The sequence below is a fragment of the Anser anser genome, assembly GCF_964211835.1.
Source record: "Anser anser genome assembly, chromosome: 2".
NCBI lineage: Eukaryota > Metazoa > Chordata > Aves > Anseriformes > Anatidae > Anser > Anser anser.
The window spans coordinates 158,764,772-158,782,744 of record NC_139721.1 but is presented as its reverse complement, the minus strand read 5'-3'; the positions used below and the strand labels follow the sequence as shown (position 1 = coordinate 158,782,744).

The 17,973-nt window shown below is 39.1% G+C and overlaps 1 long non-coding RNA gene across 2 annotated transcripts in view; it reads left to right on the top strand.

Moving 5' to 3' along the window:
- Window positions 1-2,334, top strand: part of LOC310894863 — a 38,028-nt gene extending 35,694 nt beyond the window's left edge. The window contains exon 6 of one of the 2 annotated variants that reach the window (XR_014580245.1): window positions 166-2,334. This is a non-coding gene — a long non-coding RNA (uncharacterized lncRNA). The remainder of the gene's footprint in view (window positions 1-165) is intronic. The other variant, XR_014580246.1, reaches the window with a different exon arrangement.
- The last annotated feature ends 15,639 nt before the right edge of the window (window positions 2,335-17,973 follow it).

The following is a 17,973-nucleotide window of genomic DNA, read 5'->3' as shown; positions in this document are numbered from 1 at the left end:
CCAGCTTCTTCATTCTAACAGCTTTCTCTGAGGTCCCGCTGGTCCCTCTGTCTTATTTAATAGCAAAGTTGCAGTGTTTACAAGCATATGGTAACAGAAGGAAAATATAACAGAACCTTAAAAAGTAATAAAAGTAATCCTGGGATTTTTTTTTTTTTCCCCTAGATCAGAGCCAGGAAAAAACAGCTCTGCAGAGCTTAATTTTGGAGATTTCTTTTGAATGCCGTGTTAAAGGCTGCTCTTCTATTAACACCTAAATATGATCAAAAGGGCCATGACACTTCACCTGATGATGGCACAAAGAGAGCAATAAACAACTTGGAGCATTTTACACATTATTGCAGCTACAGCTCTGCCCAACAGACCTAGAGGAGTTCATGCAAGGATTCAAGCTGTGCTGCACATCAGTGTCTTCATTCTTGCAGACTCATTGAACTTGAATCTGCAGTTGCTGAGGTGTTTCAAAAACTGACAGAGAAACATATGCTCAAAAAGAGGAAGTAAAGTGAAATATATTTTTATTTTAGTGCATGTGCACCATAGCAGCTGTGCCAGCAGGGAGTCAAGATGAAGTTTAACTCCTCCAGGCAAGGTCTGGTTGAAGAGACCATGTTTGGGGAGAATTGATATCTTCCATCTTCCACCTACAAGAATTTCTGTCACTTTTTCCCTAACATGTTTGAAGTGTTATGTGGCCATACCTGTAGCATCCTGACCTTCAGCTGACTTGTGCCTGCTGCTTCTCTGCAGCTCCCTGGCCCCTCCTGCTTACTGAAATCATCAGTTTTGTAGCTTTGGGGTTTCCAGACCAGTGAACTGTATAGAAATATTTAACATTTTTGTCCAAAAGAAAATGACTCTACCATTATTATCTTCTACCTGATCAAAAGCCTGCAGGAAGTTGGACTGAGGGCATTATCTTGATTTTGTGGTTTTTCCGAGCTTTGTTCCTCATAAAGACAAAAGGAGAGGGTAGAGAATGACTGAACCACACTATCGGGAATGGACAGTATGACCAACTGACGTCTGAAATAGCAAAAGTCATAAAACTTCTTATTTGTTCTCTGATCAGAAAGGGGGAAATGTAGTAATTTCCCTCTCCAATTCCCCTCTCCCTGTGTCAGGACACCCACGTATTAGCAAAACACCAGATCCATACTAGGGTGGGGGCACAGACTTGTGCAGGAAGAAATAAACCGCAAACAAAGCAGACTGGTAACCTTATCAAAGAAGCTGTGTCAGAGGCAGGAAACTATTTACAAATCTAGTCCACTGCTGGGAAGTTGGTGTTGTCAGATACAAGTGTGGCAGAATTTGTGGCAACGGTGATTCTCCTCTGGTACGTTTTTGGTGGATGAACAAGGAGGTTCAAAAACTGCATTATTTGTCACGCACAAGTGTATGACACATTGCAATGACGTGCAGTAATCAGCATCAACAGGCAGTAACTGAAGATTCAGCATTCATTGTGTAATAGCAACAAACAGCATTTCACATGGCTGGTAGTTGCAGTGAGCTGTGTTGCTTTACACTGAGGAGTGCAAAGAAATACACGTTTCCCGCTTATGTGAACAGCAAGGAAGATGCAGAAATCTGCCTTCCAGTCTGATTCACCATTTCTGTTAGTAAAACAGTGCGTATCTCATTTCCTGGGAAGTTGCAAGTAGTAAAATGATTCTTGATGCGTAGTTCTGACACGCAAACCAGTAATTACTGTAATCTGGAGTTTGGGTGGGGGTAAGAGGGCAAAGTTTCAGGAATGGCTTGATTTGTGGGACATAAGATGCTTGCACTCTCAACTGCAAAGGGCATCTCCATATCTGCAGACTTTGGTGTTTACATCATGCATCTCACCATGGTTATTAGAACAATGTTTGCCTCTGATCACACATTCACACGGTGTTACTGAAACTCTTGAGTATCTGTACAGAAAGAAGTTGGTTCCAGGTGCTATAATGTGCAAAGTAAATTTTGAAAACCTTCCAGATAAAGTTGTTGGCTTTTGTTTTTTGTGTTTGGTTTGTAGCTTTTTGCTGTTGTTGTTTTATTTTTGTTTTCAACACAAATATAACCAGTTTTAACTGTCATTTTTATTTTATTTTTTATTTTTTTTAGGAAACATTTTTTTCCTGGATGCTACTATAGTGTGCATATTCCTTTAGATGCCTTTTTCCACATACCATGTGAACAATATCTTCATTTTTTTCAAGTCTGTTTTCCACTTACCATCATAAATGCTGTTTATTCTATAGTAAGTTTGTTTTCTTGTTTATTTATTTATTTTTTATTTTGGAATTTCATTTGCCCAAAAGTAAGAAAAAAAATTGACCTTTCATCTGCTGCATAAACTACACAAGTTACAGGAACCTGGTTTCCTTTTGTTTTCACATTACCTTATTGATAGAAATAGGTGAAAAACGAGTCCTGGGCCATAACACTGCCCCTCCATTCTGTTATAAGACATTTCCTGCTCTTTAAGTGAAGAGGGGCAGTTTCAAGTAGAAGCAGTGGGCAACCCTAGTACCTCGTTGTGCCTCATAAGCTCTGCTCCTTAGGTTCAAATAATGAATTCAAGGTATACTAATTAATTTTGCAAAGTAGATTTACTCTACCAGCTATACTGAAAAATTCTGTCTGCCCAGAATATGCCAATCAGGGTTTTGTGAACTCTCACCAATGATTTACAAGCTGAAATGGTCCTCAAACTTCACATCATACCAAGCTGTGGCCCACTGGGTAAAAGGTGCCTGTTCTCATAGACTTTTGTGCAAGCTGTGTTTTCACCAGCTCTGGGTGTGATTAACTTCATTAGGTTCAAATTAGGTTCATCTGATTCACACTGACAGGACATATATGGGCAATTACCAGATGTCAGGTGATAAATTTGCAACCCTGACAGTTTCCCAAGAATGTGTCAGTTTGTGCGTTAGGTCCTCTACTACTAGATCTATCTCCCACGTTTGAAAAGGCCAGAAGTTCATTCCACTTGACTCAGGCAAAAAGAAAATCTTGCAATCAAAGATGAGAGATTGAGCAATAATTTTCAAAAAGGGTGAAGAGCAACAGCTGTGACGGAAGGGAGAGCACTGTTTATACAAAGTGGTTTATTGTAAACCTTCAGTGAGATCAGAGCAGTGCCAGCCCAGTGGTTAAAGGACACAAGTGGATTGGAAACTGTATTTAAAAAGAACAAAACAATATAAGCAGTATCTTCAACTGCTCAGAGCACTTATAACATTATGAAAGAGAGTGATAAAAAAAGAAATTTCAAAAGGCACAAAGTACTTGATCATAGTGCTATGAAGAGAAAGTCAGGCATCTTACATACTCAAATATATGATGCTTATTGGGTTTTATGTCTTTGCCACCCTTCTAGCCTAGACAAGGAAATTACAGTAGCTTAGCTACATACTTCTTCAAAGCAACACTTTATTGTTTCTTCCTTTTTCTTCCTTGATATTGGTTTTCAAGAGAAGAGTGGATACAGAGTTCAGCAGGTAATCTGTTGGGGCCTTTCAACATGCCATTTCAGAGAAAAAATAATAATTAAAAAAAAAGTAAAGCTAGGAGATTGCAAATACAACAACAACAACAAAGTGGTTTGCACAAAAATTGTGGTGAGGGAAGAAGAAAATTCATATCAAGTCTGACACCAGAGTATCCCTTTAAAAGAGGTTTGTATTATGTTGTGTCACATACAATGCAGAAAGACATTCCCCTGTTCTTTGCCATATCTTATTATAAGAAGTATAGGTCAATGAGGATCATGTTTAGACCCTCAACACCAGAGTGTTGTCGTTTAGCCCTGGCAGGCAGCTAAGTACCACACAGCCCCTCGCTCATTCTCCCCACGTGGGATGGGGGACAGAATCAAAAGTAAAAGTGCAAAAACTCTTGGGTCAGGATAAAGACAGTTTACTAGGTAAAGCAAAAGCTGCACACACAAGCAAAGCCAAACCAGGAATTCATTCACTACTTCCCATCAGCAGGCGGATGTTCAGCCACTCCCAGGGGAGCAGGGCTCATCATGCATAACAGTTTATTGGGAAGACAAACACCATTGGTCCAAATGTTCTCCCTGTGTACCTCTGCTTTTGTTGCTGAGCATTACCCCATATGGTATGGGACGTCCCTTGGTCAGTCTGGGTCACCTGTCTTGTCTGTGTCCCCTCCCAGCCCCATGTGCACCCCCAGGTATCTCACGGGCAGGGCAGCACAAGAAGCTGAAAAGTCCTCGGCTCCGTAAGCAATGCTCTGCAACAACTAAAAGCACTGATGTGTTATCACCACTGTTTTCATCAAAAATCCAAAACACAGCATCATATGAGCCTCTACAGAGAAAATTAACTCTGTCTCAGCCAAAACCATGACACAGACTTATAGTAAGCTATAAATACTGTCTCTGACTTCATCCTGCCAATCAAATAATAACAATAAGCATGATCTGAAAACTACAGCTCAGAGTATTTACAAGTCAGGAAGTAATTAAACTTCACAGAACCTTTCAGAGATAATAAAAAGTTATTTTTGCAGTTTTAATAATAAAATAATCAGGCAGAGCTTGCTGGTAGTATTCTAATTGGTGCATAAATAAGGGTAATTAATGTCCATGCACATTCTGCTCCTTTGGCATAGTCATTCTCTCCAAGTCAAAGAGAGGGAAACAGAGACAATAACATATTACAGGCAAGGTTTTCAGAAGTATCTGAGTGAATCAGGAGCAGAAGTCCCTGGAAAATAATATCCAGATTTGGGTTCCTAATCCAGTCCTGTGTCTTTGAAAATCCCACCACATGGAAAATAAATGAAACCTGGGTGCTAATCTTGTAAAATCATATTTAGGTGCATATTTTGTTTTGACATTAGAGTGCTCTGAAGTTCTGCAAACATTCTCTGATTTTGTTTACCCGCTCTTACTTGGACATCACATCTTTCTTCTCCAGGATAGCAAATATTGCCTAATGTAGTCTGCCGAAGACCAGAAATGGAATTGGTGACTGGGCCAGAAGCAAAATCCAGGGCCCTTCCTCTGCTCCCATTTTCTAGACATTAGCTCATGTTCTTTGTAAACTACATGCTTCAAGTTCACTGCTATCACAGCCTGCATTAAGGTTTAATATGGGATGACTTGGCTTCTGTTGTGATTAAATTGAACTCTTATCATAACCCAAATACAAGTTCTCGCTGTGTGTTTTCCCAGAACACAACAATATTGGCTTGATACCAAGCTGGCACTTGGCAGTCTTGGCCTTGGCTAGGAAATGATATTTACAGATATGTACACATGCGAACGCTCCTATATACACATGCACACACACCCTCACACAGGCACATCCGCACACTATTTCAAGCACTGAGATAAGACAGTGACACCGGGGACCAGGAAATCTCCAGAAGATGCATGGAAGCTGCACGTTTATTTGAGATGTCAAAAAATGCCTTGATGCAGTTTGAAACACCCAAACACCTGTCCCCACTCTTGGTGGTTAAGAGGCAGCCAAAGCCTTTCAGAGACTGGCATTGAGTCCACACAAGAGAACTGCTACAAATCTTTAAATAAATTTTAAAAAAATATTATTTTTACCTTTTCTTTGTCTACAACCCTGGTGGTACCCAAGACTGTCCTCCTGCCCCTGCTCCCTTCTTTGCTGGGTACGTTCATTAAAAGCAGGCGGCCCTGCCTTCCAGCATTTTGGGAGGAAGGGTGGAGAAAGCACACTGAACATCCCATCTATTTGAATACCCTGGCAAGTCACTTGGGGCTCACTCTCTCCTTATTATTCTCATTTGCAGGACCTATGTTTTTAAAGAATGGAGCCCTTCAGACTGATTAGTAATGGGCTGTGTGTCCAGATGCCAAAGGGACAACACAGAGACGCTTTGTACAGACACGGGTTGTCTGCCTTTTCAGAGGGAGATGGACCTAGCCCAGAAATGCTCTTGGATGGCACTGAAAGCAGCCTGTCAAACTGTTGAGGGGTCTCTGCACCTTGTTGGAGGCAGTTTGGGGAGACGGAGGAGGGAAATCTCCATCCCAAGACTGTCTCTGTCACACTGGAAGATCTACAAATTAACCTTTGATCTTGGTAAAAGTTGGAAAGGAGAATGGCAATTGCTGGGAGAAACCTTACTGTGTTCAATGCACTTAGGCCATCATCCTGGCAATTTACCCTTAGCTTGGCAAACCCAACTTATCTTATTCACCCTGAGATCTTCAGACTGCTTTTTGATGGCCTTCAAAGGGCAGTTCTCCTCTGCTGAGTCACAGTGTGCTTTGTTCAGCCCTTTCTCAGACAGTAAAAAGGATGCTTTGCAAGAAGCACCCAAAAGAGCTAAATGTAATAAACAACCTCAGTGCAGGAGAGCAATTGTCTCACAAGACTCTGACACACAACAGATGTGAAGGCTGAATTCAAAATGCACTTTCCACTACAGTGAGCCTTTGCTTGGCAAAGCTTTTACATGAAATGACGTATCTGTGTGGGCAGCAATACTTCCCTCTCAGTCTCATTCTTCCAGCCTCCCTCTCCCAGATCAACCATTGTCAACATTTCAGTCACAACTGCAACATAGTCTACTAGTCGTCATTTCTTGGCCTCATTTCAGACCAAGACTGTATTTTTAAGTTATCTGGCAAATCTCTATCAGGTTCACAAGGCTCTGAAATGACTTAATCTAAGGAGAAAATGGTTACAGGTTGATAACGGAGTAAACACTGGCTTTAGATTTCCTGTCCGTCTTGTAGCTCAGATGAGGAGGTGTGTTCCCCTGTGCCATAATGCCAGCAAGCAACAGACTGAATAATGTATCCACCCTATGGTGTGATTTTCTGATGCACACAAATTTGCACTGGTAATGATCTGCAAGGGGCTCACAAGCTTTAGGTTCTTCCCTGACAGGCTGGGGCTGTGGTTTTCTCTTCATTTTTGTACAACAAAAATGTTCCATAGATGTCTAGCAGCAAAGGGATCGCTCGTACAGGCTTAATCACTCCAACTTCATTGAGTGTTTGCCGTTAGCTGGATGTGGGCTTTGCCACCAGGTAGTTATGTTTGTGCTATGTTGCCATTTATTCATCAGACCAAGTTCTGTAGGCACTTCGATTTCTAATGAGGTGGTTGGGTAAAAGAATAAAATGAAGCAGAATATCCAGGTATTTTCAGCCAGCTGTTAGGCAGTTATTAACTGCTTAGTGTGCTATAGAAATGCCCCATATAAAAAATAAGAAGGAAAACCAAGTATATAAAATGCTTTAGGACACATTTTTCAACCTGATATATTTAGGGAAGTTTGCTTTCCTCTGTGACAAAAGAAAATATAAAGAAATTCAAGCATAACAGAAACAAACAAAAGGCTCCATCATGTATGGTTCTGGTCAAAGCTGTACTTCTGGGAGCTCTACCAAAATATGAAGGAGGAAAAACACAAGGAGAGGATGATCAAGTGTAACTAAATGCATAGTACCATCAAAAAATGGCTACAGAATCCAGACAGCAGGTACACGTATCTGCATGTGTCATGTGTGTTTCTGGAACACATTAAGAACCAACAGATTAACTTCATAAATTAAAATTTTTGGTTTCTTGCCTCCTGTCTCCAAAGAGAATTGTATATCCACCCTCCTCCCTTTTAATCATCTCTTACACCCTTTCCCCTGCATTTTGTACCTGAAGTAATTAGACAACACTTGTAGGCCTATGTATATACACATATATTTCAAGAGGAAAGGAGTAGGGGGAAATTTTTTACTGAGATATCCATGTTATAGCACATGGGACCCCAGGAACCAGGGTCCCAAGACATCAGCGAGGGAAAGGATAAGGTGAAAGCATGTTCCATTTTAATGGTAAGAGCTAGTGTTCCTCAAAGGACTTAAAGGAAAGCATACATTATTTGTATCAGCTCAGTGGGACCAGACTGGATTCAAGACAGCTATTTGCACTGCCTTCCACCCTGATTAGTCCCAGATTCTGCAATTCCACACAACAACACAATCCAAACTTAGCCTTTCCCTTTTCCATCTGCTCCTTGTCCAACCTTTCATTCCTCAGTGAATCCTCAGGCCATGGTATTATTTCTTGCAACACTTGTGGAGGTGATTAGTGAAAATTTGGAGTCAGGAGCTTGGAGGTACATTGTATCTGGCAAATGAAGAAACATTAGAAGTAAGAGTTTTGAAAAAATGGGAAAAATTTTATATAAGTGAAAGTCAGGTAGTCAACAAAGTGCCTAGAAATTGCCTTAAGCAGACTGTTCCATGGAGGCTGTCTGTATTTCAGCCCAAGTCTCTTCAAGTGCTGATCATCTTTATCCTTCCTTTCAGCTTCTACCCCAATGTTTGACTAGTAAATTTTCCCTACTCCCAAATGTCTCCTCTCGGCAGTCTGGGCTTTAATCCAGCTCTGTGCTCAAGTCCTTTGCCAAGTAGGGGTATGCTGGAATTACTGGACTCAGTGATGATCTGAGAGAAATGGGGATTATAAAAAAAAAAAAAAAAAGTAGAAAGAGGGACGAGAGTTCAGGTTCAGAAGCGTGTTTGATGCAGGATAGAGTAAATCCAGAGCATAGTGAGTGTTCCAGGGAGATAGTACGTCCTCAAATACAGAAGGTGCCAGAAGCCCTTTGGAAAGGATGGGATCTGAGCAGCACAGTTCCTGTTTGTGAGGTGTGCTGATGGATGAGGAACATCTGCTCTGAAAGGCAAAGAGGAAAGATGTTGCAGAACAAAAGTCCGCTGAGAGAACAAATTCCTGTTAAGGCAGTGACAAGGATGTGAAATCCACTACCATCGGGGCCAGGTACTTAGAAAAAGTACTGATCCAACAATATGTTCAGGTATAAAGCAGAAGAAAGGCAAATCATATTGGGATAAATAAACAAAAAAGACCTGCAGTCAAAGAGGATGGAAAAGTTACAGGGTGCAGAGAAAAGCAGAGATGCAAAAGGGATAGTGTTTTGACCCAGGATGTTCTTCTTGTTCTTCTGCAGCAAACTCAGTCACATCTCCAGTCTGCTAAGCTAAAGGGAACAAAGCAGAGAAACCTTTCTTACAGTGTCTGAAAAAAAAAATAAAAATAAAAAATCAAAGAACGGTTCCCGCTGTGGCTCATTTTTCAGCCTCCAGTTCAAACACACCACGGCATATTTGTTCCCACAGTGCAAGGCTGACCTTAAAATCTTTCACGAGCTTTTGCTAACTGCAGCCCATCTGGCTGCAACATTCCAGCCATCTGCTTCTATTTTTAACACCCCAGGTTGCAGACAGTTTTCTTTAGCCTTAAACAGAGCTGTACAAAGCAGCAAGGCCCCCTGTTAACATACCTGGGATCCTGAGGGATTGAAGTAGAGCAGAGAAGAAGGCAGGACTGATCTTGTGCAAACAAGGATGTTTAATGGAAGATCCATTCCCAGAAAATCTCAACTCTGGAGAGACAGGGAGGATTCATGCTTCAATATACACCCACCAGGCAGCAGTTAAGCCAAACCAGTGAAGTACCGGCTGAATTTGGGAAAAGAAAATGTGTAGCCTAGCAGCTCATAGGCAGCACTTCCTACTTACATCTCTGTTAGGATCCAAGCACTCCAAGTTTAGCTTGGATATCTTGTCCCCTGTCTCATGAAAGACCAAGATCTTGAAAATATTAACAGAACAGTCAAACTATTTCCACCAGCCAAAGGGATAAATTAATCAGACGACAATGTACTGACATGTTAGTGTTCTCCTGGTTTTCTGTTATAGTGTAGTCATAAAATCATAGAATCATCTAGACTGGGAAAGACCTTCAAGATTATGGGGTAATGGCCACAAAATGGAGCACAGGAGGTTCTGCACCAACATGAGAAAGAACTTCTTCGTGGTGAGGGTGACGGAGCACCAGAACAGGCTGCCCAGGGAGGTTGTGGAGTCTCCTTCTCTGGAGATATTCAAGGCCCATCTGGACGCCTACCTGGGCAGCCTGCTCTAAGGAACCTGCTTTGGCAGGAGGGTTGGACCCGATGATCTTTCGAGGTCCCTTCCAACCCCTTCAATTCTGTGATTCTGTGATTATCAGCTCCATCAAACATCAAGCTGACTTACCGAGTCTCATCATTAAACCATGTTCCTTGGTGCCACACGATTTCTATCTAAAATTAGATATAATTAGAAAGCTGTTGACACATTTGAATAGAAAGTCCTTTCTCAGACTGGCTTTCTTGACAAGACTACACTGAATATCTTGTCTGGTACTTTAAATTCATCATGGTAAGGAAGAATATTTTATCTTTGGTAATTTATGTATTTGCCTTTAAGATGTTAAACTGAAATACAAGTTTTCAAAACTAGAGTGTAACAATCAAGGTCAAGTATTGTAAATGCTCTTATTTTTGTTATTTTTAATGAATTTTTAAATATTTTATTTAAAACTACAGGTCCTGTATTGGTATTCTTTTTCCATGTATACGTGTAGGCATATGCAAGTGAGACAGGTAACTGAGAACCTTTTAGTTAATCAAGGCCTCATCAATACTGTCAGTGAAATCTTCAGTTAATTCAGCTAACCTTAATTTTTGTCATCTGAATAGCTCTTCGTGCTTTGCTAACTGAAATCAGTAAGCATCCAGTGACTTCAGTGGGAGCTTAGAAAATCACATGTGGACTCCTGTTTGGAAAGGCCTAAATTTAGGTGACCTGGCTTGTGAGTCAAAACACATCTCTGGAATAATGGAATTCCATTCCATCTCAAATGTTAAAAATGAAACATTTCAAAATACAGTATGAAAAGATTATGTTTCCCTCTTCCGTAAAACCATAAGAAATCAATCAAACAATCAATCAATCAAACAACAACAACAACAACAACAAAATAAAACAGATCCGTTTGAATCATTCCTGTGAATATAGAATCAATTGCAATCTGAGTCTCTATCAAAACTCACTTAAGAACTGTCTTAAAGTTTTGCTGGGGTAACAGGAGATAGAAGAGTGTGTTCAACACAGATTCATTAGTAATTTTATATAACTCTGGCCCACATACATGGTTTTCCATATGTATGGCCACATGCATTAAAGTTTATACACCTACACATACACACTTTTTACTGAGTCACATGAAAGTCACACACTAGCCTGAGAATCTAGTTTGGCACAGTGTGCCTACCACAACAGAGTATGATCCCACTGTGTTTTCCATATCTCAGCTATCGCTCATCTTTGGCAATTAATTAAATCTGTAGACTTTGTAGCTCTTTCATTCCCATTCCATTTTCTTTATGCATACAAAACATTCAACTGAATTTACTAAGCTATGCCCATAGGATTGGGCACCATTTAAATCAATTGCCCTGATTTATATTTGGAAAAGAAGTACACTGGTGAAACTCCTTAGTTTTTCTAAGGCCATTATTAAAAATTAACAATGATTTCAATGTTTGAATGGGCTCAGGAAACAGCTATTATTTATTGAGAAGCTAAAGTCAAGGCTTCTTAACAATATTGGACAAAACTGACTAACTGGACAAACAATCCTTTAAGGAAAGAAAGAAGTTATTGTTCATACAGTGAAAACCCTAACATAATAATTAACCACTCTGAATGTTTTGACAGATAGTCAGTAGCAATAGAATTCCAAAATGCTTGAAAAGTCATGTGAAAAGTTCTCATGTGACAAGCCAATGTACTTGAAAGTGGACATAACAGAACTCCAACACGTAAGTCTGAAGTGCCTAAATCACTTAAAAGTTTACACAAAGTACAGATTGCCTTTCAGGTCCCTCAAAGCCAGAAGTTCGAGTTCCAGCAGATCCACACCTTCACTCCTGCCAAAGCTCAGTCAGGAGCCAGAGATCAGCTGTAAGTCCTTTGAAAACAGACATTCCCAGATTGCATTTGATCCATATCAAGAGGATCAAGACTTACCAAGCTGGCATTTACTTTATTTTAGTTTAGTATTTTAGTTTTTAGTTTTTTAGTATTTTTAGTTTTTAGTATTTTAGTATTTTAGTTTTATTTTAGTTTTCTAAAAGCTTATTTCCATGTACACACTGGACAGAGAGAGGTGAAAACTGAGAGCAAGTCATTCTTTACTAAAATGTCACAGAGACATGCTCAGTTAATTCTGGATGTGCCTGCAATAGTAAATAACATTGGCCAGTGCCTGTCTGCTGGGCAAAGAGCAAGTAGAACAGTACGATTTGCAGCCATACAGCTAAACTCTCCTCCTCCCAGTCCAAGGTGGCTTCTTTCAAACTGCACATTTAGAGCAACTTAGGCACATGCTACCTCCTGACGTGCACTGTATGAAACAGAGCCAACTTACACCTACTAGGAATTAAGTGTCTGGACAGAACCAGGACAGTGATAGAAGCCCTGGTCTTAGTTTGCTACTGTAGATGCAGTCTAAAAGAACATCTGTAGATCTCTAGGAGAAAGAGGGGGTTGGGAGCAGTCCTGAAGGAGTTGGGTTTGTTTAGGCTGGACAAAAATTAGGTTAAAGTAGCACCTCATCACAATCTTCCACAACTTACAGGGGGTTTAAAGAAAAGGAGAAAAATGTTCCTCAAAGGTGCATAGCAAAATAATAATGATAATAATAATAATAAAAAAAAAAAGACAAGAGACAGCAGACATAGCAAAGACATCCTTATGAGACATTACAAAAAAAAAAATAATTAATTAAAAAAACAAAAAGCAGTCTGAGGCAGAATGGTTAAGGAATAGGAGTGGTTTCCCTTTTCCAACAGGAACAGTAAGCATGTTTTGAAATCTTCACCACTGGAGATTGTCAACATTTAACTTGAAAAGACCCTTAGACATCTATTAAAATAGTGAAGCTAGATCTGCTTTGAGCATGAGATTTAACTAGAGACCTCCAGATATCCCTTCCTACCTAAATTATTTTGTAATTGTATGAATTGTACCCTTATCTCCATTTGTTATATTCTAGCAACTAAAAAGTTAACTAAAAAGTTCCCTTGGTGAGGACTAGTTCAGATGTAATGGTACTCACAGCAGATGTCTTCATCTAGTTAGGCGGAACTTCTAGGTATGTAGAAGTCTTTATTGACTTTAATCTTGAGATTTCTACTCCTATATAAAGGGTTTATATAGCTCCTAGATATGCTTTGAGTAAACATATAAAATATGTTTATACATATATATTCTATATATCTATTCTAATTTTCTTAACTTGGACTGTCTTCATTTCAGTCAGTTATTCAAAATTTTTGCCTTAACAGAAAATTTACACAATGTCAAGTTAGATTTTTTAAACACTGAAGAATACAGTAAGTTGAGGGATTTGTAAGCTGAAACCAGCTGATATGAATTCCTTAGGAAAAGTGTTCTGTATCTGAAGAAAAATGGTGGGTTTTGGCTGATTGGACTTCAACTATTTTTATTAATAACTTTCTAGAGTGTCATTGCATCTGAATGCATTGCTTCTCAACCCTACACAATCATTACTACTGGCATCAGACTATTGTGAAGTTGTTAACATCTGACTCTATGAAGAGGGAAGCAAAGGCCAAGGAAGAGTAATTAACATACGATGTCTTCAGCAAAGCAGCTTTTGCAGAAAATCATAGTTGATTCATGGGAATGACCACTGGGATTTATGCTATGCTGGGATTTATATTTTTTTCTTTTCTTTTAAATTTTATTTATTTATTTATTTATTTATTTATTAAAAGAACATCTTAGATAAAAAGATTTTCTTCCAAGTATAATGCACTATAGTCATCTTCGGCTAACATCCTAAGTAGCATATGGCAATAATTTTCTTGACAATCACAAAATAGGTGAGCTTTCTTGATTTTTTTTTTTTTGAAGTAGTGAATTACAGGTTTCACATTCCTTCCAGTCTTTTACTTATGAGCCATGTAAATGGAAAAGTGAACCCAGATTCATAAACCATTCCCTCTGGATTAGGCAAAGGCCAATGCAAAAAGAGGTAAATCTTCCAGCCTCAGCAATGACAAGAATGAAAGAAAAATTTACCCTAGAGCCAAAATACCAATCTGTGGCAAATAAATCTCAGTCTGTCAGTTCATGTGTCCTTCATCAATAACCTACGCAAAGAAGGACATTGAAGCACACTTTGAAGATTAACAGAAATGAGCTAACGTGGATTTGCAAGGAACAAGACCTCCAAAACCAGAGTTCCACTGGGTAAAGAAAGCTTCTGGTAAGATTTTCCTTACAAAAGCAACAGATGTGGTAGTGCTGTTTGGGAACAAGGTAGCATATCAAACTGAAATATCATAGATCATTCAGGGTCTCACAGATTCATGTAAGTGCCGAAGATTCACTCCTGTGCCTGGCTAACAACCCATCAGAGCTGAGATCAGATCTCTTACATCAGACATGAAAGTACTGATGCCTGCTCTCCAGTATCACAAAAGGCACTTTACACTACCCTAACAACCCAAAACCGTATGGAGCCAGATAAGAATGTAATTTAGCTTTTCTTTTACTGCTCAAAAAATGCAAAAAGATTTTGGAGCAAATCGGATTTGGCTCCAAGATGAAAATAGGCACAATACATGCAAACTTTCTTCCCACACAGGGACCCATATAGGTAGATCTATCAATTCCTCTTCTCCCCTTTAATTCTTCTTAAGTAATAATATGAAATGGTGAAAAAAGAAAAAGAGAGAACAAGTGTGTACTACAGCTTGTCATTTTTATAGCCACATCTGCCTCTTGCCCAGATTGCTACCTGCAAGTACTCCATTTACTCTTCAGGGAAAAAAAATAAAAATAAAAAAAGTATACTGATTCCAGCAATTGCACTTAGCATCCAGTTTTTGCCAAGAGCTGCTGTTTGGCTCCCATGCTTTCAGAGAACATTGTTCTGTTTATATTCAATGGCAGAATAAATAAATAAATAAATAAATGGGGGGGGGGAAATAATTAATAGCTTGTCCCTTGAGGTTTTTGTCTAGGGGTAAGGATACACTCTTTAAAAAAGAGAATTTACCACAGGGTAAATGGAGAATTGGTCAAATGAAGGGACAACCATTAACTGTTAGTAGTCCTTCTCCTGACCTTGAAAATTAATAGTGTATTAAAAAAAAAAAAGATAAAGGGGAAAAAAGCTTTTAGAAATGGGCAAATGGTATCATTACATTGATCATTTTTCACAAGCTGCTTAATTCCTGCCCTAAGACAAAAATAGAAACAGAAAGGAGGAAATGGCACAATGAGGGCAATTCATGGTAAATTATAGAGCATGACAAATCAGGAAGTTCAGGAGATCATAAAAAGGGGAGTGTGTTGAGTTTCTGGGTTCTTTTTATTTTTATTTTTATTTCTTTATTTTTTTAATCAAAATCTACAAATCTCATAACACAAAGAGTGAAAATGTTGAAGACTTTTTATTGAAATAGGCATGACTTAAGGGCAATAGAGTGTATAGTTCAAGCAGAGTGAAAAAAGAATATTCCCTTTGAATACTAACAAAATCCACAGATCGGTTGCCTTTTCTGCAGTCTGTCACTTCCCTCCATGCATTCTTCGTTTCTGTATTCATTTTGTGCTCTGCCTCTTTTCTGAATTCCGAGGTGTACAGTATTTATTACATTATTACTGGCAATGGGGCTGACGTCCTTTGTTAACAAGTTTGGAGTGTTTTGATAAACAGAGTTATATAAGGGTTACATCATTGTTATATTCTACCATACTCTATTTTATTCTCTTCTATTTACACATTGTTTTTCTTTATTGCCATAGAACCCACAAGAATTCCAGCAGTACTTTATGGCTGCGGACAACCGTATTTCATGTCACATACATGACATTATTTTCCTCTCCCTTAGTGTGGACGAGAAATATGTTCAACAAAGAATCTTGTATGGTAAGCGAAGTGCTAAGTTTGGCTAATATATGTATTTTTGGAAGCTGTACATTTGCAAGGTATTTCTGCCAGAGGAGACAATGTGAAGTGGGAGGTAGGGTCATCTGTTTGGACTTCATTCTTAAGTTCTTTAGGTTCCTTCTAAAATTTAGGATCCATCTGTACTACAAAAAATGGATCTTGATACAAAGAAAACTAGCCAAGGTAGTGGCGGAGCTGAATTCACTGTGATTATATTAGTTTGGTGTACTGGCTAATATTTGCAAAGAATAGGCACAGTATCATTTCCTTCAGCTGTACTATGAAACTCTGATTTCATGATATATCTAATACAGTTATAATACAGACATCCATAATATTGCACATGCTTATCTTCCATCTTCTCTGAATTTCATCTTCCTCTATCCTGTGTGAATATCCGAAGAACTGGTTGTGGTTCTCAACATAGTGTTTGAGGAAGTTCATAGTTTAGACAAATGAACATTTTGAAGATCAGGATCAAGATCATGAAAGTGATTTGATATTTTAGACAGAGCAAACATCAGAACAGATTTAATGTGTTCATGATATCCCTGATTGCTGAAATACTCTGCTGACTTATTAGTTGGAGTCTTCCCAGCACTGAATTTCTCATGCCCAGGTATGTCATCTGGATGTCATTCAGGTTAGAGGTGGCTCCAGCGCGAAAGACAACTTATTACTCGTGCTTCAGGAAGGGACATTTCCTAGGCAATCAGTAATGATAGGAAGCATCATTTAGTAGTCCTGTAATAAGACTTCAGTGCTAGTAAGGTTTCAGGAATATGCTCCAGATATGGATTAACTGTGTCAATTGTAGGATTGCTCTGTCTGCCAAAGGAAAGGTTGCACCATTCCCCATCCTTTCCTCTGCCCACAATTCCTCCACTTCTTTCTTCCTCAAGCACATTCTCAGAGAAGCCTTTCTACATTCCTCAGCTATATTTGTCAGATCAACCAGTCTTAAAACTATGATACATTCTTACTTGGTGAAAGACAAGTAAAGTTTGCAGATTATTTGCTCCTGACACAGCACTCTGCACTGAATCACTAGCCAAGTAAAAGGATGAAAAAGAGAATAATTGCACAGAGTTCCTCAGGACAGAAGCATCAAAAGAAACAATGGGAATCTGAAGACCCTAAAAGCCCAGGTAGCTAATTAGCTCTGCGAATCACTGTTACCTGCCCATCTCTCCTTGCAGATGGCTTATACAGGGTGTAGAAGAACAGGAATGCACAAGGGCAGGCATCCGTGGTTATATGGAGTTGTCTGATTATCATATCAGTGATCGTATTTAAACAGAGGTTTGAATTGCAAGTAAGGTTTGGAAAGCCTATACAACAGTGCATTTGTCCCCAGAAATGGTTCTGGGCTAAATAATTTCCGTACTATCTTGACAATTTATAAACAAAAAACGTGGTCTTTTCAAGGACATCAGGTTTAAGTAAAATGAAACCCAGAAGTGTTCTTGACACAGATGTTTACTCGAGCCCAGACTTCAATTGAATCATAACAGTTATATTCTTAATGTGACTTTATTGTGTGACTTTTGGCACATCCCAGCTTCAGCTGGGTAAAAGGAGGGAAAACACTGAAATGCTATGAGAAACTCTTTATTAGTATTATTGTGTTATTTTAAATTTTAGAAACATTAAGCTGTGAATTGTGACTGGTGCAGCTGGTGGATATGGAAAGACAATGGAAGCTTCCTGGCTTATTGGCTGTCATTATGTTATATTTCAATCGCCTTTCTTTCCTTGCATGTGTTAAAAGTCGACACAGAGTCAAGCAGTATGAAATCTAAAATTAAATTGCCACAGTTACAATGGGTAGGCGGAGCACGTATTTACTGCTAAAGATAGATGACTAAAGTTAGGATCGATATCTTCCTAGATTGTGTATAAAATCAATGGAGTGGCAAGGGTTCCTCCAGAAATTAATACAAAGCACTTTGCTTAGGCTTCTTCTAAATTGTCTTGTGCTGGAACATGTAAGAACCAGATGATCCTTGGTTCCTGAAGGTCAGGAACTATTAGTGCATACATAATGGGAGCTCTTTTAAACAACTCTGTTCCAGGCTTCCCCTTGACTCCAGGGAGCTTTTGCTGAGTTTCTGGGTGA